A 20,971-nucleotide genomic window follows, 5' to 3' on the forward strand; every position below is an offset into this window, starting at 1 on the left:
TTCGCCTGGTCCGGCCTCGGCCTCATCGCCAGATTCTGCTTCGCCTGGTCCGGCCTCAGCCTCATCGCCAGCTTCTGCTTCGCCTGGTCCGGACTCAGCTTCAGCTTCAGCTTCGCCTGGTCCGGCCTCAGCCTCGTCGCCAGCCTCTGCTTCGCCTGGTCCTGCGGCTGCCGCACCGTCGCCCCAGCCACGTTCTGGGCGTCATCGCCGCCGCGGCCGCCGCCTTCCCCGCGGTCGCCCACCGGACCTGCTCAGCGGCCGCTGCCGCCTTCCTCGCGGCCGCCGCCGCCTTCCCCGCGGCCGCCCACCGGACCAGCTCAGTGGCCGCCGCCGTCTTCCTCGCGGCCGCCCACCGGACCAGCTCAGTGGCCGCCGCCGCCTTCCTCGCGGCCGCCCACCGGACCAGCTCAGTGGCCGCCGCCGTCTTCCTCGCGGCCGCCCACCGGACCAGCTCAGTGGCCGCCGCCGTCTTCCTCGCGGCCGCCCACCGGACCAGCTCAGTGGCCGCCGCCGTCTTCCTCGCGGCCGCCCGCCTGAACTGTCTCGTCTCCGCCGCCGGCCTCGCGGCCGCCCGCCTGAACTGTCTCGTCTCGGCCGCCGGCCTCGCGGCCGCCCGCCTGAACTGTCTCGTCTCGGCCGCCGGCCACGCGGCCGCCCGCCTGAACTGTGTCGTCTCGGCCGCCGGCCACGCGGCCGCCCGCCTGACCTGTTTGTCTCTCTGTGGACTCCGTCCCTCCGTCCTGGGCCCCCTCCGCCCGCCCTGTTCTGGTTTTTCTTTCTTTTGGCCGTCGGGTGCCGGTCTTTGGAGGGGGGGGTACTGTCAGGGTTCCTGGGTCGGTGACCCAGTGCTTTCCGTTTTGTTCACGTTCAGTTTATTTCGTCACTTCCTGTTTGTTCCTGTGTTAGCTCGTCTCGTGCCGTTAGCCAGATTATGTTCAGCTGTGTACTCACCGGTCTCTCATTATCATCCTCATCAGTCTGTGTATTTAAGTCTTCTGTTTCTATTCGTTCTTTGTCGTGTCATTGATGATGTTCGTGTGATGTCGTCCTCCCCCTGTTCTCTCAGTCAGTCAGCCATTCAGTGTTCCAGCCAGTCAGTGTCCGTTCACCCTCTGTTTCTCCACTCCTTATAATAAACATCCACCAGTCTTCACCTACCTGTGAGTCCTGCGTTTGGGTTCGTTCTTCCTCGCCTCCACACAACGCCTGACAAACATCAAGTGACTTAGCACCACTTTGATGTTCCACAGGCTTCCCAAAATACTCATACTGGTTCTTATGAGCAAGAACATATTCATCAGCCAAACAGGCAGCCTCCAAAACAGATTTAACCCTGCATACCGTCAAATATGTGGCCACCTGCCAAGGCAGAGTGTTCTTAAACTGTTCCATAATTATTAAATCACACAAGCCCCCAAAATCATTGACCCCAGAAGCCACACACCAGCGGTTAAAATGGTTCGTTATCTCCTTCACAAACTCCAAATGCGACTGAGCAACCTTCTTCTCCCATGTCCTAAAACCGTTGACAATAAGCTTCAGGGACCAACTCATACGCCTTCAACACAGCATCCTTAACAGACTTGTACGTCAAACCATCACTGCCCAATGACGCATATGCCTCTTGCGCCCTCCCACACAACACACACTGCAAAAGCAGAATCTGTTCAGAATCTGACCACTTTCCTGCCTCTGCGACACGTTCAAACAATGAGAAAAAAACATCAGGGTCTTCCTCATTAAACTTAGGTAAGAGACGCAAATTTCTCACCATATCAGGAGATGAAAAAGATGAACGTCCTTCATCCAACAAGACGTTCCCTGAAAGCTTACCCTCTTTAACCAAAGTTAGACGAGTATTCTGCAAATCTGTCTTTGCCTGCTCAGTCTCCCATCGCAACCTTTCAATCTCCACGTGCTTGTCAGCCTCCAGATTTGTTTTCCATGTCCATCTTCTATTTCTCCGGCTCCAACTGTTGCTTTTCCTTTTCAAAAGAAATTTGCAATAACATCAGCTCCTTTTGCTGCTGAATAGTTAGGTTTCCTGGAAAAACTCAACGGCACAGTTACTGGCTGACCAGTTTTCTGTTGCCCAGCCACCAAAACACCCTTTTCAACTAACTGTAACTTAACCGCAGATTTCACAGTATCTTTGCGATGTTTATCCCCAGCCCACTCAAATCAAGATCATACTCATCCGCAACCTTCAACAGCTGGTCCTTAGTACAGCAATCCAGGAAATTCTCACAAGGTGCAGCAACAAACTCCTCTATACCCGCCATGATGCTGCAAGGCTCAAAGAGCGCAGCAAAGGAAAGAGGAGGAAGAAAAAAACAAACAAAACACAATCAGGAGAAAAAAAACAAAAAACAGTGGTTCTCCAGGTCAAATCGTGCCCCTAAAGACAAACATTTCTCGCTAAAGTGGAAATCTCCCCCATACTAACCTGCCTACCCCAACTTACCTACACCATAACCCTAGTCTTCATGCAGATTAGCGATGGGCTCTTTAAACACTCAACCCAGTAACCCGGTTAGGCCCCCAGCAAGCTGGGTACTCACCTGACAGCCCTGGAAGTGTCCCTGAGACAAATGCTCTAACCGCACATCACACAAAAAAACAAACCAAAAACAAAACAACGAGTCCAAAAGGAACACGCCGCTGCACCTACAAAGGGAGACTCCACAAAACACTTACCACCCCAGAGAACCCTACAATCACTGCTAAGAGGTCACACCTGCTTGATGCCACACTAACCTGAGGCACCACACAAATCAATCAACAAACCCACCATACTGGGACCCTAATCCAAATCGGCAACCAACAAATCAAATGCAAATGGACGAGCCCCCACTTGTCACGAACCAGGCCGTACAGTCATGACAAAGAAAACCCCAGACATGGCTAGGAATGTATTCCAAGCTGCTTTATTCTTTTAAAACAAATAAAACAGAAAAGAAACCCTACTGTCAAAAACAAACAGTGGTGTGTGTAATCAGTACCATCAGTAGTGTGTGAAGGAATGGATGAGTGGAAGATGATGCATGTAATAGTGTCAAAAGCAAAAACCAAGCCTAACGCAGCTAGAATCCAACCTGGTGTCTCAGGACCAACCCAAACTATGCCCTAAAGGCTTTTTATATAGATTCCTGGCACGCTGGCCCAGGTGTTGCCAGTGTCACTGATTGTAAACGGGAACTCTGCCTCTCCAATGCCTGCAAACAAGACACACATGAGCCAAAAGGAAGGCAGGGTGCAGTGGGTCGTCACACAGCAAAAACCAGTCTTCAGTTCTGTGTTACTGATGACTCCCGTGTGGAGTGTGTCATGAGAGCAGTGAGACCCAGCGGATTTGAACACAGGGATGAACACATCTGTAGGCCTGGCTATATTATCTTTCCTTCAACTTCTCCTCACCAAAGATAAGATTAAACTCAGAGTTTCTAAGATGAGTAAAGTTTAATTGAGTTCAATATTTTTTGTGATTTTCATTATTTGGTTTTGGTTTAGCTTTACTAAATTCCTTTAATAAAATTTCCTGCAATTAAAACCTACATTGTGGACTTTTCCACTTTTGTAAAAACAATAACGGTAAAAGTCTGGTGTTATTCTTATTGTTATTTACATCTTTTTATTGGTTTAAAAGATTCAAAAGCAGGGGGGAGAGTACAAGTTTAAGAGCCGTAAACTTTAAGAAAAACACAATAGAATAGATTAAGATAAAAAAGAATAACATACAAGAATAAAATACTATATACCATCGAATAAGGTACCAACAAAATAAAATAAAATACCCTGTTATAGTAAGGTATTACCTCAATTATCCAAGAAAGTAAATTTCCAAAAGTTGATTCTGTTCATCTTGACGTAGCGTTTTGTGGGAGAAATGTTTCATCACTCATCCAAGTGACTTCTTCAGTCTCAGCTGCCTGCAGGTTTTCCCAATCTTATAAACGGTACAATTGCATAATAACTGAAACCAGCCCACTGAGGAACAATGGGCTGGGAGGTCAGTTCCTTAATCTTAATTATGCAAATTCTCATGACCGTTGATCAACAATCACTGACCAAAACCCACTGATACCATTCACAGAGAGTTGGGAAATGGCTGCAATCAAAAAGTGAAAAAAATTGCACTCGGTATAGCACATAAATATTGCACATAATATTGCATATAAGGGAGACTGAGCGAAGGCTATTGACAGGGGATTTCTAAGAATCACCCCACAATTCTTCAGCTAAGACACCTGAGTTAGAAAACACAAACACTGCAGTTGTCTTTACTCGCGAGGACGGTCACAGAGCGCTCGTATTTGCAGGAGACACTCACGGACTCGCGCTCTGTCACTGTCTGCGTTCTTTATTTATACAAGCTTGTGTGTGTACAAAGATAACAAAGTTATTCTAAGAACTCAGAGCTGAGGTTCCCCTTTTCTAAATCTGTATGTTCTTAGAAAAGAGGAAGCTGTTAGTTGCTAAATAAGTTTATCACACAAGAGTTTATGTGAAAAGTCACGTAGACATGTGGATTGCTTAATGACCCAAAAAATAGACACATTTCATGAAGCTGATCACACCGTGTACAATTTTCTTTTGACAGCTATCATGGTGTATTGGATGTTTGTGTGTGTCTGTCTGCACATGTGTGGTCATCTACAGAGACCATGTTTTAGAGTCTGACAGCGGTTGGAAAGAAACACCTGTGAAATCTCTAGGTCCCACATCATGAGTGCTGCAGCCTGCCACTGAAGGAGCTACTCACTGCTGTCAGAGTCTCCTGCATGGGGTGGGAGATGTTGTCCAACATGGATGACAGCTTAGCCATCATTCTCACCACCTCCACTGGGTAAAGAGGGCCAGGCTCTGCAGCAGGTACAGCCTGCTCTGCCCTTTTCTGTAGAGGGCATCTGAATTGTGAGTCTAGTCCAGTTTGTTTTTCAGATGAACACCAAGGTACTTGTAGCTATCCACAGCCTCAATGTCCATATCTTGGATGCTTAGTAGTTGCAGTGGAGGATGTTTGTGCCTGTGGAAGTCTACCACCAGCTTCTTGGTTTTACTAGTGTTGATCTGTAGGTAGTTCTGCTGGTACCAGACCACAAAGTCTTGGGTCAGTTCTCTGTACTCCCTCTCATCCCCATCAGTGATGAGGCCGACTATTGCAGAGTAATCAGAGAACTTCTGCAGGAAGCACTGGGTGGAGTTGTGGGAGAAGTCTGCAGTGTAGATGGTGAAGAGGAACGGAGCCAGAAATGTTCCCTGTGGGACCCCTGTACTGGAGAGGACCCTGTCCGACACACAGCCCTGAGTTCTCACATAATGTGGTCGGTCGGGGAGGTAGTCCACCATCCATGTTGTGAGGTGATTGTCCACTCCTGTGTTCCCCAACTTGCCCTTCAGAACTGTGTGAAGAATGGTGTTAAAGGCACTGGAGAAATCAAAGAACATGATCTCACAGTGCTCCCAGTGGTCCCCAGGTAAGAGAGGAAATGATGTAGGAGGTGATTGACGGCATCATCAGTGACTCCAGTGCCAGGTTGGTAGGCAAACTGAAGCGGGTCCACTGATGTGAAGCTGTGCCAGGTCGAAGCTTGCCAGTATCTTCATCAGGTGGGATGTCAGAACCACTGGCCTGTAGCTGTTGAGGTCCTTGGGACGTGGAGTCTTTGGCACTGGTACAACATAAGAAGATCTCCAGAGCTGTGGAGCTCTCCCCAGCCTCAAGCTCAGGTTGAAGATGTGCTCCATCATCCCACACATACGATCTGTGCAGGACTTGATAACCCTTGAGCCGATGCCATCTGGACCCGCTGCCTTACTGGCTCTGATCCTCCTCAGTTCCCTCCTAACTTGGATGGTCGAAAGAGACAGGCTCTAGTCGTGTGCTGGATGCTGTGGTTGGGGGGTGGGGAGTAGTGAGCAGGGTGAGTAGAGGAGGTGTGAAGTGACTGAGGTGTCAGAGGGGGAACAGCTGCAGTGGGTGAGTGTTCAGCTGATGTTGAAGACTGTCTCCTGGATTAATCAAATCTGTTAAAAAAGTGATTCAGTTCATTTGCCCACCTCATATCCCCCACAGGCAGAGAGTTTTGATCTGTGTGGCCAATGATGGTTCTAAGGCCTCTCCAGACTTCACTAACATTATTCTGCTGAAACTTGTTTTCCATCTTCTGCCTGTAGCTGTCCTTCCCATTCCTGATCAGCTCTCTCTGCACCATTTTCAGCTCCTTCTTGTCTCCAGCTTTGAAGGCCCTCCTCTTCTGCTTGAGGACAGCTTTAATTTCTGGGGTAATGCAAGGTTTGTTGTTGGAGAAACACTGCATGGTCCTGGTGGGTATGATGTTATCCACACAGAAGTTAATGTAGCCTGTAAGGCAGGTCACAAGGCTGTCGATGTCTTCCCCGTGGTTGTCACAAAGCACCTCCCACACAGTAGACTCAAAACAGTCCTTAAAAGCCTCCTCGCTCTCCTCCGACCATCTCTGCACTGTGCAAGGCCAGTCCAGACAGCATACCAATTGTGGCCAGGGTAGGACCCTGGTACGCTGTGACCTTCGGCTCTGGCGCTCTCGCGCCCGACCATCTCTGCACTGTGCGGGCAATTGGTCGCTCCCTGCACACTAAAGGCTCATATACAGGAACAAGGTGCACCATGTTGTGATCAGATCTTCCTGGGGGAGGGAGAGACTGACCAGGTTGGCATCGTTATAGCTCTTCCATCTTATTAGGGAGTGATCTCACATTTCCCATGATCAAAAAAGGGAGAGATGTCTGTAACGTCTCCGATGCGACAACGCTCCCTCCAGGCACGACACCCCCTTTTCTTCCTCCTCACCTCACTGGGGATGTCAGGTCTGTCCGCCAGTAGCACAGCTGCAGCTGCAGGGCACAGTGCTAACAGCTGATCCCTAATATAAACAAAGGAGCCATGCGCCAGGTCTCCAAACACAGGTAAAAGACAGAAAAAAATGACCAGAACTCGCACGAAATGGTAGTGCATGATAGCAGAATCTAATTACTAAGACCTAAGTTAAAGGTTAAGAGAAGTAAAGAGGAAAATAAGAAAGAAGCAGAGCTGCCGTAAGAATTCTGTCTTAAAGTACAAAAGAAATCACTGCCAAGTCTGTACTGTCTATACTGTATTTCTGAAGAGAGTCGTTAAAAGTATTTTTCAAATGTTCAAGCTTCAGATGGAACATAATATCCTCTATCCATAGCTTATGAGCTGGAGGGGAAGCTTATTACCAATTGAAAAGTATGAAGCGTCGTGCAAGTAGCGTGATGAATACTATTGCATTTCTCATTGTGTCTGCCGTGGTATGTTTACAGTAAAGATACGACGGCAGACCCTATAACTGTTTCTTGCTAGATGGGAAATCTATATGGACCGGACCATACCATATTTAAATTTTTTGATAGCCTTATTGTGGTGTGAATGAGACACGGTGGGTCCAGAAATCATTAATCAGAGCCTCACCACACACCCCCATCGCCCGATTGAGGCTGGGGAGCCATCTGGCCGAACCTACTCCCCCCAGCCAGCTTCCAACATGGCGACAGGGCCGTGTCCCTTCTGTAGGCTGCCCACGCCTCCCGTGGTGGCAGCAACGCTGGTCTGGAGTCCGGCCCCGCCTCCAGCAGCGACGACAATGCTGGTCCGGAGGCCACCTGGCGAGCCGGCACGACCCTGCAGGGACGGCCGTGAGCTCCCGCTCAGGCGGCTGGGCCGGCATTTGTCACTCTGGAGCAACTCGCGCCTCGACCTCGGACCCAGGTCGAGAAGGCTCCCCTGACATGGGGACCACCATTTTCCCACACAGTTCCTCCACCACTCCCGGTTGGAGAGGACCCTCGTGTGTCTCCTCCATCTCCAGCTGTAGCAGCTCCCCCTCCTCCAGCGGGCACGGACCCTCTCACTCCTCCACCACTCCAGAAATTGTTAATCAGAGCCATCTTTAGTCATTCATACTGCAGCTCACAAGCTGCCAGCCGCACATAACATCACACCACAACTCTCTCAACCCCTGCTTCCCCGTGGTTTTAAACACGGCGGGCGTGATAGCGGATGCTGTGCAGGTGCGTCCGCACGACACCGGCGACCAGGCCTCACCACACTCTTTTATTTCTGATGGCGTAATGTCATTCTTCAATTTGGATTTATCCAAATGAGAGTGTCCATAGCCAAATTACAAAAAAAAATCTTCCACTAAGGCTGCATTACAGGCTTCAGAAGTATACAAATTTTCATAAAATGACTGAACTGAATACTAATATAATTTGGGGTGGTAAGTATGTTTCCACATTCATCCTTTATTGCTGTAACAATGAGGATTCTTTTTTATTAGTGCAAATAGCTCCCATAGGTTACCCTTCCTTCCAAGCTACTAAAATAATACCAGAAATAACAAGTGCCATGTTAAATAAGCTACTCAGGTTACGTCTTATCAGGGTTAGTATGGAAAACACCTGGCTGATTTCGAGGTAGCCAGTACTGGGCGAGTGCCCTCACCCACATCAGCATCAGAATTCTGCATTGTCCACTGGGCAAGACTCATAGGATCAGGGATTAGGACCCTTTTTTTTAAATCAGCGAGCTGAAATCGACATCCTGTATAGGGGTTTTGTGGGCCTACCGATTGACAAGTTGAGTGAATTAAATTACTGAGACTTCCATTTCTGACCTAGAATGAACAGAGAAAGAGAGATTAGGACACAATAAAAAAAACACAAGTACAACATATCCAAAAGGAATGTAGAAAAGAGAGAGAGGCAGGACTACAGGAAGAAAATAGTGAACCTTTTGGCCAAGACGAAGCGAAGGGGGAAATCAATGTCCAATAAAAACTGAAAGAAAGAAGAGGGGAGGAGTTGAGAGGATGTGGTGTGGGGATCAGTTATATGACTAATTCTAGTCATAACTCTGCCAGAGCTGGAGCTCTGTGCAGGTCTGTGGAGATGGATACTCAGGATGGAGCAGAGCTCTGCTTTCCACAACTCTTCAACATCTCCCGCAAGAAACCTACAACTCCTCTGTCTCAAGTTTTGCTCATTTATACTGTTGTGTCCTCAATGTCTCTGCTGACTGTGATTCTCAACCTGCTCATCATCATTGCAGTCTCCCACTTCAGGCAGAGTTTCATATTTTTTACCTGCTGCTGTGGCTTTACAAGTCTATACCTGATTTGTTATACCTGTTTGAATAGTTTCTTTCTGTTGACTTTTTTAAAAAATTATATCTTCCTGTCTTTCTAGGCAGCTCCACACACCCACTAACATCCTGCTCCTTTCTCTGGCTGTCACTGACTTTCTCATTGGTCTTCTGTTTATGCCTGGAGAAATCCTGCGAAATACAGCGTGTTGGTTTCTTGGTCAGCTCACATGTTCACTGTATAATTATGCATCCTACATCATTGCCTCTGCCTCAGTGGGCAACATGGTGCTGATATCAGTCGACCGCTATGTGGCTATTTGTGACCCTCTGCATTACCCAACCAGAATCACAGAGAGAAGAGTGAAACTCTGCGTCTGTCTGTGTTGGCTCTGCTCTGTTTTTTACAACATACTATTTATAAAGAACGACCTGCTTTAACGAGAACGACATACTTCCTGTTATGGAGAATGTGTATTTGTCATAGACTACATTGTAGGAACCACTGATATTGTTTTAACTTTTATTGCTCCAGTTACTGTCATCGTATTTCTTTATATGAGAGTATTTGTTGTGGCTGTGTCTCAGGCCCGTGCCATGCGCTCTCATGTTACAGCTGTCACACTGCAGCTCTCAGTGACTCTAACAGCAAAGAAATCAGAGATAAAAGCAGCCAGGACACTGGGTGTTCTTGTTCTTGTGTTTCTATTAGGTTTCTGCCCATATTACATTGTTTCACTTTTAGGAAACGAGTTGTTCAACAGCTCATCTGCATCCATTGTGATCTATCTGTATTATTTTAACTCCTGTCTAAATCCTTTGATTTACGCTATGTTCTACCCCTGGTTTAGAAAAGCTGTGAAATTAGTTGTCACTCTACAGATACTGCAGCCTGGCTCCTGTGAGGTCAGCATACTGTAGAAAAAAGAAATCTTCCCTTAATGTACCAAATGGTATACCAAATTACTTTCTCTATCAGTAATGTACTACATAAATTTTTACGACATTTAACAAGTAATATGCCATACATTACATTTCTTGAGTAATAACCCCAACACTGGTTGTCAAATAGTGCTGGTTTCAATTATAGAGGCCTAGAAAAGGGTTAACAACCCACTGGCAACCCCCTGTCACTAGCAACAAAATGTGCATTCTGATACTATTTGCCGATTGGTTGCCGGCTATCACTGGGTCAGACTGGTTGAAAACAGTGTCACAAAAACCACAACATGATTGCTTTAATCACCAAAATGTTGCTGTGGCTACTCAGAGGGAAGATTCCAGCTTTTCAAGTTTGCCTTGTTACCAGGCAGCTGCAAACCAGTCTTTAGCCCTGTGTGACTGATGACTCCTATGTGGAGTGTATCTTGAGACCTGGGGTAGAAAGAGACTGCAATGCCCCCTTTGGTACCTTTACATCACAGCTAACAGATGCTAAAAAAAAGTCTTAATATCCAGCTTTATGTGATTGAAAATTATCAGAGTGTGTGTGTGGGTGTATGTGTGTGCGGTTGAAGCAAAACTCTGAAGACACTAATTTGAGAGTCTGACTTACCAAATGTGTGATTTAATAAAATACGTTTCATAAAAGAAATAAATGGTGATTGACAGCAGAGTTTTTAAAAAGTAACAGAAACTTTTAATATGAATTTGAATTATTGAGGGATTGCGTTACAATAAATGTTCACCTGAAAGGAGGGTAGAAAAGAGAGAGGCAGGACTACAGGAAGAAAATAGTGAAGCTATTGGCCAAGACGAAGGGAAGGGGGGAGGAGTTGAGAGAAAGTGTGGGGATCAGTTATATTACTAATTCTGGTCACAACACCGACCAGAGCTGCAGCTCTCTGCAGGTGTGTGAAGATGGAGACCCAGAATGAAGCAGAGCTCTGCTTTCCACAACTCTTCAACACCTCCTGCAAGAAGCCTAAAACATCTCTGTCTCAAGTTTTGCTCTTTTACGTTGTGGTGTTTTCAGTCTCTCTGCTAACTGTGGCTCTCAACCTTCTCGTCATTGTCTCAGTCTCCCACTTCAGGCAGAGATTTACTTTTTTTAAACTTCTGCTGTGGCTACTACTACTACAACTCTACTACTAATTACGACTAAATTTAAGTTAATTTATATCTTATGGGTAGACTATTATCGGACAATAATGTGCAAATCTATAGATTCTATCTTCTACCCTTTCAACTGTCTACACTTTCGGATAGGACAGCTGTAATAATTTTGTTTGTTTAGATTGTTTTAGTATAGAAATAATGACTTGTTGATGTTTCTCTCTCTTCTTTCAGACAGCTCCACACACCCACTAACATCCTCCTCCTCTCTCTGGCTGTCTCAGACTTTCTCATTGGTCTGTTGATGATGCCGGCAAAAATCCTACGAGACACATCTTGTTGGTTTCTTGGTCAGCTTACATGTTTAGTGTTTAGTTATGTATTCTACATCATTACCTCTGCCTCAGTGGGCATTATGGTGCTGATATCAGTCGACCGCTATGTGGCTATTTGTGACCCTCTGCATTACCCCACCAGAATCACAGAGAGAAGAGTGAAACTCTGCGTCTGTCTGTGTTGGCTCTGCTCTGTTTTTTTACAACATACTATTTATAAAGAACGACCTGCTTCAACGAGAACGACATACTTCCTGTTATGGAGAATGTGTATTTGTCATAGACTACATTGTAGGAACCACTGATATTGTTTTAACTTTTATTGCTCCAGTTACTGTCATCGTATTTCTGTATATGAGAGTGTTTGTGGTGGCTGTGTCTCAGGCCCGTGCCATGCGCTCTCATGTTACAGCTGTCACACTGCAGCTCTCAGTGACTCTAACAGCAAAGAAATCAGAGATAAAAGCAGCCAGGACACTGGGTGTTCTTGTTCTTGTGTTTCTATTAGGTTTCTGCCCATATTACATTGTTTCACTTTTAGGAAACGAGTTGATCAACAGCTCATCTGCATCCATTGTGTTCTATGTGTATTATTTTAACTCCTGTCTAAATCCTTTGATTTACGCTATGTTCTACCCCTGGTTTAGAAAAGCTGTGAAATTAGTTGTCACTCTACAGATACTGCAGCCTGGCTCCTGTGAGGTCAGCATACTGTAGAAGAAAGAGATCTTTCCAAAAAGATGTTTATGATAAAAACTGAACAACCAGTTGTTAAAACCCTTTCTGTCTCTTTAAGAGAACAAGGAGAATAAGGTGTATTGTTCACCTTCTAGGCATATTCTAAAAATTTGAAATTATTACATATCCAGGATATTTATGTTTATCCAGATCAATGACAGTTTCTGTAATCATTTTTGAAATAATTCTGTATTTTTGTCTGATTCTGCAATTAAGAGAGGGAAACAGAGGGAAGGTGCTGTATTCTCCTGTTGAGGCCACTATTAATGCCATAGAAATAAAAGGGAAGTGTTTTTTTCTCGTTTGTTTGTTTTTTATTCAAATATAATCATTAATTGGTCACAATATTCAGAAACTGTTTCATGGTTCATGTCTTTTTTCATTTTGTAAAAGATCATTGTTCAAAGGTGTTCTTCACCTTTGAACAGACAATGATATCATTTTGTAAATGATATCATTGTCTGTTCAAATGTGTTCTTCACATACTGCCTGAAATATCGTCAGAAACAGAATACAACTGTGGCATCAGGAATTAGCTGCTAGCTAATTGTGTTTTCGGTCATATTTCTTACAAAAAAAGAAACGAGTAATGGATAATTGTATCTTTTTTATGTTAAAACAGCAGAAAATAACTGTAAACACTATAGCTTTCATAGTTTTGCCTGTTTTTGTCTATTGCAACAATGTAATGGTTCAAATGTTGTGGAGGGTATGAAAGCACCAGCACCACTTTTTGCAACACAGTACAAAACCATGACACCATGGCATATCCACCATGTTGTCAAAATGTTTCTAAAGTTGTACTGTTGTACCTCCCTCCTGACCTCTTCCATACATAAGCCCCTTTTTCCATTAGTACTTACCTCGGATTGACTAACCACTGATCGCCTCAGATTGACTGGTTTTACATTAAAATCCAGTACAACCTAACCTGCGTGGTTATTATAATAGCAGCGCGTCCCGAGCGCCCTGTGACGTAATTAATATGCAACACAAACGCTACAAAAAAGGTGGACATCGAGGCAAGAATATACCTGCTGCTCAGTGTGTGGCTTTTCTTTAGATTCAGGGACCACAGCGTTGTTTTTTGTAGTCATGTTGCCAGGTTTCACCCGACCCAGGTAAGTTACAGTAGCCCGAGCAAAATCACATTTCGCAAGATTTACTGTGAGGTTTGCCTCCATCAAACGGTCAAACAGAGCCCTAATTCTCTGTACATGAGAAGCCCAAGAGTCACTGTAGACGACCAAGTCATCTAAATATACAGCGCAACCCGCCAACCCAGCCACAACACGATTCATAAGACGCTGAAATGTGGCTGGTGCATTCCTCAACCCAAACGGCATTACTTTCTAAGAATACAGCCCTGATGGAATAATAAATGTTGCCACTTCCTGCGCTCTCTTGGACAGGGGAACCTGCCAATAGCCTTTCAGCAGATCAAACTTGCTGACATACTTGGCTGCACCAACTTGGTCCACACAGTCCTCTATATGAGGCAATGGAAAGTAGTCAGGTTTGGTAACCCGGTTAACTTTTCGAAAGTCAGTACAGAACCTTGGTGTGTTACTACTCTTAGGTACTAACAAACACGGAGACGCCCAACTAGATGAAGAAGGCTCAGCGATGTCATGCTTAACCATGTACACTACCTCAGCATCCAGATACTCACGCTTAGGAGAAACTCTATAGAAATGCTGCCGAATAGGCTGCACCTCCCCTACATCAATATCATACTCCACCCAGTCTGTACGAGAAGGCACATCACCACATAAACCTGAATACTTCATAAGAAGACCTTCAAGTTCAGCTGCCTGGGTGTTAGGTAAATGCCCCAGAAGACACCCCCCTAAGTTCTCAAGGGTTTCCGAATTCTTCAGGTGCCCAGACAACAACCCCTCATCCGGTTCGACATCTGCATCGGAACCTTCCCTTGTGATGACACTTACTTCATTAACTGCCAAAGCAGGATTGCCAACGTGCCTCTTGCCAGCTCACCTGCAACATATAACCTGTGTCTAAAGCCATTCACATAGTCAATCATATTCATGGGTGGGTCTGCTTCCATCCACCCATCCTTAAACAGAGACAGTGGGCCCCTCACAGTATGGCCAAACACTAAGTCATTTGGGCTAAACCCAGTACTTTCCTGCACCACCTCCCGTGCAGCTAAAAGCAACCATGGAAGCCCCTCTTCCCAGTCACCCCCCAGCTCAACACAATATGCTCGCAGAAGGAACTTGAGCGTCTGGTGAAAATGTTCAAAATGTTCCCTGACTCTGTGCATGATAGGCCGATGACTGATTATGTTTGACCCCCAACATTTTCAACACATCAAACGGGAAGAGAAATTAGATCCCTGGTCGACCCTAGGGATGCCAAACAGAAATAAACTGCATCAAGGCCTTCATCACCGGCTTAGCTGTAATTGTCCACAAGGGGTATGCTGCTGGATATTGGGTGCTTTGGCACATAACCGATATAACATACTGACTACCAGACTTGGCATGTGGCAATGGCCCAACGCAATCAATAAGCAGGTACTTGAAAGGCTGGCTAAAAGCAGGAATCGGCTGCAATGGAGCAGGTTTAACAACCTGATTTGGCTTACCAGCCAACTGACAAATTTTGCAGTTTCTGATGTGTAATGATACATCCTTCTTCAAATGTGGCCAAAATAAATTACGCAAAACTCTATCATATGTCTTACGCACACCCAAGTGCCCTGACCTATCATGAGCTAGGTTCAACACCTGACCACGATACTTTGATGGAATTACTACCTGGAACACTGGATCCCCCACAAAGTCCTCCCCATGGGGCACCCACTTACTCACCAGAACACCATCCTGCAAAAAATAGCCACCAGCCCCACTTTTCACCTCCGGAGCTGACAACACAGACTCCAACTGCCGTTCCAAGTTTGGGTCAAGCCCTCTGCGCACTCATCAACTCACTGCGGGGGACATCCAGAGGCGAAGCTGGCAAAGTCAGTAAAACAGGTTCATCCTCAACAGCGGCTTCTGTACACTCACCTTTACTCATTGCCCGTGTAACAGCACAGGCCAGGTAAGAGAAGTGACGACTGCTGGCACTATCCAACCGATCTAACCTAGAAGGCGAATCCGTAACTACTGGTGCTGATGACACCTTTCCCCACACACAACCTCCAGCCAAATCATTACCTAGAATGATATCCACCCCTTCCACCCGCAATGCAGGCCTAACCCCCACTAAAACCTCACCATGTACCAATTCGCACTCAATATTCAACCTATTCACCGGAACCGGAACCACCATCATCCCCATTCCTCGCATAAGCATCTTATCCCCAGTAGCCGTCTCATCTGAAAATGGGAGAATGGACCCCACAGCATAAGAGTTGACAGCGCCAGTGTCTCTCAAGATCCTAACTGAGACTTTCGTGTCCACCCCAGGCAGGGTAACAAACCCACCACGGACAAAAGACATCAAAGACTTCCTAGGCCCGTCAAACATGTCACATTCCATGTTCTCACCATACCCTCTGTCCAAACCAAAGGAACAGGAATGCTTGCAGCTAGTGCAATAGGATTCACCTGTTTACCCCACCCCCCCAGAGCGGTTTCTCGCCAGGAGTACGGGACAATTCACCTTCCAATGACCAGACTCCTGACAATAATTACACACATCCCTGCCTGAGCTTGAACCTGTCCTGGACACCTGAACTGGAACCCTAACAGAAACATCAAGTGACTTAGCACCACTTTGATGTTCCACAGGCTTCCCAAAATACTCATACTGGTTCTTATGAGCAAGAACATATTCATCAGCCAAACAGGCAGCCTCCAAAACAGATTTAACCCTGCATACCGTCAAATATGTGGCCACCTGCCAAGGCAGAGTGTTCTTAAACTGTTCCATAATTATTAAATCACACAAGCCCCCAAAATCATTGACCCCAGAAGCCACACACCAGCGGTTAAAATGGTTCGTTATCTCCTTCACAAACTCCAAATGCGACTGAGCAACCTTCTTCTCCCATGTCCTAAACCGTTGACAATAAGCTTCAGGGACCACTCATACGCCTTCAACACAGCATCCTTAACAGACTTGTACGTCAAACCATCACTGCCCAATGACGCATATGCCTCTTGCGCCCTCCCACACAACACACACTGCAAAAGCAGAATCTGTTCAGAATCTGACCACTTTCCTGCCTCTGCGACACGTTCAAACAATGAGAAAAAAACATCAGGGTCTTCCTCATTAAACTTAGGTAAGAGACGCAAATTTCTCACCATATCAGGAGATGAAAAAGATGAACGTCCTTCATCCAACAAGACGTTCCCTGAAAGCTTACCCTCTTTAACCAAAGTTAGACGAGTATTCTGCAAATCTGTCTTTGCCTGCTCAGTCTCCCATCGCAACCTTTCAATCTCCACGTGCTTGTCAGCCTCCAGATTTGTTTTTCCATGTCCATCTTCTATTTCTCCGGCTCCAACTGTTGCTTTTCCTTTTCAAAAGAAATTTGCAATAACATCAGCTCCTTTTGCTGCTGAATAGTTAGGTTTCCTGGAAAAACTCAACGGCACAGTTACTGGCTGACCAGTTTTCTGTTGCCCAGCCACCAAAACACCCTTTTCAACTAACTGTAACTTAACCGCAGATTTCACAGTATCTTTGCGATGTTATCCCCAAGCCCACTCAAATCAAGATCATACTCATCCGCAACCTTCAACAGCTGGTCCTTAGTACAGCAATCCAGGAAATTCTCACAAGGTGCAGCAACAAACTCCTCTATACCCGCCATGATGCTGCAAGGCTCAAAGAGCGCAGCAAAGGAAAGAGGAGGAAGAAAAAAACAAACAAAACACAATCAGGAGAAAAAAAACAAAAAACAGTGGTTCTCCAGGTCAAATCGTGCCCCTAAAGACAAACATTTCTCGCTAAAGTGGAAATCTCCCCATACTAACCTGCCTACCCCAACTTACCTACACCATAACCCTAGTCTTCATGCAGATTAGCGATGGGCTCTTTAAACACTCAACCCAGTAACCCGGTTAGGCCCCCAGCAAGCTGGGTACTCACCTGACAGCCCTGGAAGTGTCCCTGAGACAAATGCTCTAACCGCACATCACACAAAAAAACAAACCAAAAACAAAACAACGAGTCCAAAAGGAACACGCCGCTGCACCTACAAAGGGAGACTCCACAAAACACTTACCACCCCAGAGAACCCTACAATCACTGCTAAGAGGTCACACCTGCTTGATGCCACACTAACCTGAGGCACCACACAAATCAATCAACAAACCCACCATACTGGGACCCTAATCCAAATCGGCAACCAACAAATCAAATGCAAATGGACGAGCCCCCACTTGTCACGAACCAGGCCGTACAGTCATGACAAAGAAAACCCCAGACATGGCTAGGAATGTATTCCAAGCTGCTTTATTCTTTTAAAAACAAATAAAACAGAAAAGAAACCCTACTGTCAAAAACAAACAGTGGTGTGTGTAATCAGTACCATCAGTAGTGTGTGAAGGAATGGATGAGTGGAAGATGATGCATGTAATAGTGTCAAAAGCAAAAACCAAGCCTAACGCAGCTAGAATCCAACCTGGTGTCTCAGGACCAACCCAAACTATGCCCTAAAGGCTTTTTATATAGATTCCTGGCACGCTGGCCCAGGTGTTGCCAGTGTCACTGATTGTAAACGGGAACTCTGCCTCTCCAATGCCTGCAAACAAGACACACATGAGCCAAAAGGAAGGCAGGGTGCAGTGGGTCGTCACACAGCAAAAACCAGTCTTCAGTTCTGTGTTACTGATGACTCCCGTGTGGAGTGTGTCATGAGAGCAGTGAGACCCAGCGGATTTGAACACAGGGATGAACACATCTGTAGGCCTGGCTATATTATCTTTCCTTCAACTTCTCCTCACCAAAGATAAGATTAAACTCAGAGTTTCTAAGATGAGTAAAGTTTAATTGAGTTCAATATTTTTTTGTGATTTTCATTATTTGGTTTTGGTTTAGCTTTACTAAATTCCTTTAATAAAATTTCCTGCAATTAAAACCTACATTGTGGACTTTTCCACTTTTGTAAAAACAATAACGGTAAAAGTCTGGTGTTATTCTTATTGTTATTTACATCTTTTTATTGGTTTAAAAGATTCAAAAGCAGGGGGGAGAGTACAAGTTTAAGAGCCGTAAACTTTAAGAAAAACACAATAGAATAGATTAAGATAAAAAAGAATAACATACAAGAATAAAATACTATATACCATCGAATAAGGTACCAACAAAATAAAATAAAATACCCTGTTATAGTAAGGTATTACCTCAATTATCCAAGAAAGTAAATTTCCAAAAGTTGATTCTGTTCATCTTGACGTAGCGTTTTGTGGGAGAAATGTTTCATCACTCATCCAAGTGACTTCTTCAGTCTCAGCTGCCTGCAGGTTTTCCCAATCTTATAAACGGTACAATTGCATAATAACTGAAACCAGCCCACTGAGGAACAATGGGCTGGGAGGTCAGTTCCTTAATCTTAATTATGCAAATTCTCATGACCGTTGATCAACAATCACTGACCAAAACCCACTGATACCATTCACAGAGAGTTGGGAAATGGCTGCAATCAAAAGTGAAAAAAATTGCACTCGGTATAGCACATAAATATTGCACATAATATTGCATATAAGGGAGACTGAGCGAAGGCTATTGACAGGGGATTTCTAAGAATCACCCCACAATTCTTCAGCTAAGACACCTGAGTTAGAAAACACAAACACTGCAGTTGTCTTTACTCGCGAGGACGGTCACAGAGCGCTCGTATTTGCAGGAGACACTCACGGACTCGCGCTCTGTCACTGTCTGCGTTCTTTATTTATACAAGCTTGTGTGTGTACAAAGATAACAAAGTTATTCTAAGAACTCAGAGCTGAGGTTCCCCTTTTCTAAATCTGTATGTTCTTAGAAAAGAGGAAGCTGTTAGTTGCTAAATAAGTTTATCACACAAGAGTTTATGTGAAAAGTCACGTAGACATGTGGATTGCTTAATGACCCAAAAATAGACACATTTCATGAAGCTGATCACACCGTGTACAATTTTCTTTTGACAGCTATCATGGTGTATTGGATGTTTGTGTGTGTCTGTCTGCACATGTGTGGTCATCTACAGAGACCATGTTTTAGAGTCTGACAGCGGTTGGAAAGAAACACCTGTGAAATCTCTAGGTCCCACATCATGAGTGCTGCAGCCTGCCACTGAAGGAGCTACTCACTGCTGTCAGAGTCTCCTGCATGGGGTGGGAGATGTTGTCCAACATGGATGACAGCTTAGCCATCATTCTCACCACCTCCACTGGGTAAAGAGGGCCAGGCTCTGCAGCAGGTACAGCCTGCTCTGCCCTTTTCTGTAGAGGGCATCTGAATTGTGAGTCTAGTCCAGTTTGTTTTTCAGATGAACACCAAGGTACTTGTAGCTATCCACAGCCTCAATGTCCATATCTTGGATGCTTAGTAGTTGCAGTGGAGGATGTTTGTGCCTGTGGAAGTCTACCACCAGCTTCTTGGTTTTACTAGTGTTGATCTGTAGGTAGTTCTGCTGGTACCAGACCACAAAGTCTTGGGTCAGTTCTCTGTACTCCCTCTCATCCCCATCAGTGATGAGGCCGACTATTGCAGAGTAATCAGAGAACTTCTGCAGGAAGCACTGGGTGGAGTTGTGGGAGAAGTCTGCAGTGTAGATGGTGAAGAGGAACGGAGCCAGAAATGTTCCCTGTGGGACCCCTGTACTGGAGAGGACCCTGTCCGACACACAGCCCTGAGTTCTCACATAATGTGGTCGGTCGGGGAGGTAGTCCACCATCCATGTTGTGAGGTGATTGTCCACTCCTGTGTTCCCCAACTTGCCCTTCAGAACTGTGTGAAGAATGGTGTTAAAGGCACTGGAGAAATCAAAGAACATGATCTCACAGTGCTCCCAGTGGTCCCCAGGTAAGAGAGGAAATGATGTAGGAGGTGATTGACGGCATCATCAGTGACTCCAGTGCCAGGTTGGTAGGCAAACTGAAGCGGGTCCACTGATGTGAAGCTGTGCCAGGTCGAAGCTTGCCAGTATCTTCATCAGGTGGGATGTCAGAACCACTGGCCTGTAGCTGTTGAGGTCCTTGGGACGTGGAGTCTTTGGCACTGGTACAACATAAGAAGATCTCCAGAGCTGTGGAGCTCTCCCCAGCCTCAAGCTCAGGTTGAAGATGTGCTCCATCATCCCACACATACGATCTGTGCAGGACTTGATAACCCTTGAGCCGATGCCATCTGGACCCGCTGCCTTACTGGCTCTGATCCTCCTCAGTTCCCTCCTAACTTGGATGGTCGAAAGAGACAGGCTCTAGTCGTGTGCTGGATGCTGTGGTTGGGGGGTGGGAGTAGTGAGCAGGGTGAGTAGAGGAGGTGTGAAGTGACTGAGGTGTCAGAGGGGGAACAGCTGCAGTGGGTGAGTGTTCAGCTGATGTTGAAGACTGTCTCCTGGATTAATCAAATCTGTTAAAAAAGTGATTCAGTTCATTTGCCCACCTCATATCCCCCACAGGCAGAGAGTTTTGATCTGTGTGGCCAATGATGGTTCTAAGGCCTCTCCAGACTTCACTAACATTATTCTGCTGAAACTTGTTTTTCCATCTTCTGCCTGTAGCTGTCCTTCCCA

At 45.7% G+C, this 20,971-nt stretch overlaps 2 pseudogenes; both read left to right on the forward strand.

Moving 5' to 3' along the window:
- Positions 1 to 8,235: 8,235 nt before the first annotated feature.
- On the forward strand, positions 8,236 to 10,066 carry LOC146500226 (trace amine-associated receptor 13c-like; annotated as a pseudogene).
- Positions 10,067 to 11,005: 939 nt separating this feature from the next.
- LOC146500227 (trace amine-associated receptor 13c-like) lies at positions 11,006 to 12,361 on the forward strand (annotated as a pseudogene).
- The last annotated feature ends 8,610 nt before the right edge of the window (positions 12,362 to 20,971 follow it).

Source organism: Neolamprologus multifasciatus, chromosome 16 (genome assembly GCF_963576455.1).
Source record: "Neolamprologus multifasciatus chromosome 16, fNeoMul1.2, whole genome shotgun sequence".
Taxonomy (NCBI): domain Eukaryota; kingdom Metazoa; phylum Chordata; class Actinopteri; order Cichliformes; family Cichlidae; genus Neolamprologus; species Neolamprologus multifasciatus.